The sequence below is a fragment of the Pygoscelis adeliae genome, unplaced genomic scaffold (assembly GCF_000699105.1).
Source record: "Pygoscelis adeliae isolate BGI_AS28 unplaced genomic scaffold, ASM69910v1 Scaffold14, whole genome shotgun sequence".
Classification (NCBI taxonomy): Eukaryota; Metazoa; Chordata; class Aves; order Sphenisciformes; family Spheniscidae; genus Pygoscelis; species Pygoscelis adeliae.
In genome coordinates this window covers 5,327,254-5,330,212 of record NW_008825109.1, presented here as the reverse complement: position 1 = coordinate 5,330,212, position 2,959 = coordinate 5,327,254, and positions in this window count along the sequence as shown.

Below are 2,959 nucleotides of genomic sequence, written 5' to 3'. Positions count from 1 at the left end.
CTCACCAGTGCCAAGTACAGGGGCACGATCACTTCCCTGGTCCTGCTGGCCACACTACTTCTGATACAGGCCAGGATGCCATTGGCCGTCTTGGCCACCTGGGCACACTGCCGGCTCATACTCAGCCGACTGTCAACCAACACGCCCAGGTCCTTTTCCACCGGGCAGCTTTCCATGTTGGTAAACTGGAGAAATGGACTGACAGAAACCTCATGGAGTTCACCAAAGATAAATGCAAATTCTTACACCTGAGAGATGGAATAAATCCACACATCAGTCCAGGCTGGAAAGGTCCTGGTGGGCAGCAAGTTGAATGTGAGGCAGCAGTGGCCTGTTGAAATGATACAACATAGAGGGTGGCATTAGCAAGAGCCACCAGCCAGCAGCAATTATTCTCCTTGACTTAGCAGGTCTGAAAATGCACCTGGAGTACTGCAACCAATCCAAGTTATTTTGTGATGCTGTAAGCAGTGTTTTTTGAGGTAGACACTTAGACACAGTTTGATCTCTGCATCCTTGTTACGAACTACTGCTCTGTCAAGATCTAAGCCTTCCAGACCGTGGTATGGGTCTCTGACTCAAGATTACTAGGGCACTGTGGGACAGCTTGGATCAAGCTTTGAAAAAAACCAACTCAAAACAAAACAAAAAACGCCTCTCGTTTTATACCTCAGTCTGCCTTTCATGGACTGATGGGTAAGATGGTTGGACACCCACAGGTGTGTCTCATTCTCCATGAGGACCATAGGATAATTCAGGTTGGAAGGGACCTCAGGAGGTCTCTAGTCCAACCTCTGCCTCAAAGCAGGGTCAGACCAGGTTGCTCAGGGCTTTATCCAGTGGAGTCAAAAACCTCCAAGAGGGACTGCACAACCTCTCTGGCCAACCTGTGCCACTGCCTGACTGTCCTGACGGGGAAATAGTTTCTCCTTATACCTAGTCTCAACCTCACTTGTTTCGCTTACGCCTGTTGTCTCTCATCCTCTCATCACGCACCACCATGAAGATCCTGGATCTGTCATCTCGATAAACTCTGCATAGGCACTGTTAGGTCCCTGTGAAGCCATCTCTTCTCCAGGCTTAATAAGCCAAGCTCCCCCAGTGCCTCCTCACAGGCTGTTGTGGAACCACCTATGACTTACCTGCATTGTTACCTTCCCACATGGGTCCGTGTTTACAAAACAAATCCCTTAACATCAAAATGCAGCACAAGGTGATGTTGATTTGTTGAGCCGTCTGATCTGTTATCTTGATGACAATTTGGGTATTATAAAGCCTTTGTAGGATAAAGCACAGATGTCTCTACATTTTATATAAATGTCAAAGCTTTCCATCAGTTCCTCTCTATTCATCTCATTTGCTAGATTTGATTTTATACATTGGTAAGATGTTGTCTTGGGCTACTGGCACCTCCAGGACTGTGCTCTCCTCTCACCACCTGTCTGCCCTCCCTCCAGCTCAAAGCTCAGGCATCAAGATTAAACCCCTTTCCTCCAGGCTGGTCCAAGCTGGGTCCCTCTCAGCTGCCCTGCTGGCTTCCCAGCTTGTTGTCTCATAGTCATCTCAAATGTCACCTCCATACCTGACCAGCTACCCAGACCTCTGTTTCTCCTGATGGCAAACCAGAGGGAAAGCAGAGCTACCAAGAGGTTTCCGCATTGGTTCCCGAATTCTTTTACAATGTTCACCGTAGAGAGGATGAGCTCTCACCTAATACATGCACCAGCTCATTGCCCCATTTATTTTTGAAACACCATATCCTAGCCGTGATGCTGTGCACACAAAGTACAGTCCTGCTCTTCTACTTACACATTTGCTCTGGTTTTACCATCAGCAACAACCCGTAATCTCTCCTGGGCAGGATTTTGTTTCCAGTTCTGGTTCTTGTAGTCAGCTGCTGCAACCCAGGGGCAATTACAGTACTTTACACAGCTGCTAGGTGGTTTTTACTTGGAATTTTAAGGATTTTGACTCGAAAAGCTGCAAATGGCCTGTGACCTTTCTGCGGGAAATAGTACCTCTGCTGCGGTTGAACCAATGGATGCTGGTTGCAAAATACCTCTTGGGCTCTGTCTTCACCAGGAAAAAATGAAGCCATTCTTCATCTCGTTAGCAAGCATCTGGTAAAACCCCATTGGAGATGAGGCTTTTTGTAACTTATAATGGGTCAAGTAAACCTTAGGCTTCTTATAGCCTTTAACCTGATCCACTGACCAGAAACTCCCAGGGACTGCGTCTCCCCTTGGCTTTTCACTGGTTCAGACTGGAGACGTGTCTACAGTGCACAAGGGGAGGTGGCACACAGTGCCCAAAGCTTCACAGAATCTGTGAAGCCTTTCAAGTTACTGGCTTTTTTTACACTGCTATTTGCTTCTGCATCACCAGAAGGCTGACACCAGCCTGTTTTTACACTGTAAGCTTGACAACATGGTAATTTTATGTTAAGCTTTACAACTGCTATGTGGTGGTGCACTCTTCCAGATGGTATAAGCTGCTGACAGGGAGACATACAGGTAATATGATGGAACCTAGCTTTTTGCAGGAGTGGAAAATGTTCAAAACTTTTAAGTAGATGTTAAATTCACTGTAATAATTTCTTCTAGGCATTAATCCTGCAAATGCACAGTGACAGAGAGCACTAGTCTTATCTGCCACATTCTCGCAGCAAGCACTTAGACCAGGAAGCAAGAAGGAAGAGCAGCAGACACTTTTATTTGCCGCATGCTTGATGATACTTGTATTTGCCGCATGCTTGATATGACCTCTTTCTGCTCACGTTGCCATCTGTTGTGAAGCACTTTACATGTGTTTGCCAAGGCTTCTGTATCTTTGAAAACAATACTGCTACTTTATCATAAATGGCCTGAATTATTCTATATCTGGCCCTACCTTTCCATGTATACCGACATCTTTACAGGTACTTAGCTGCTGTTCAGGATTTTTGCTGCTGATTTCCACT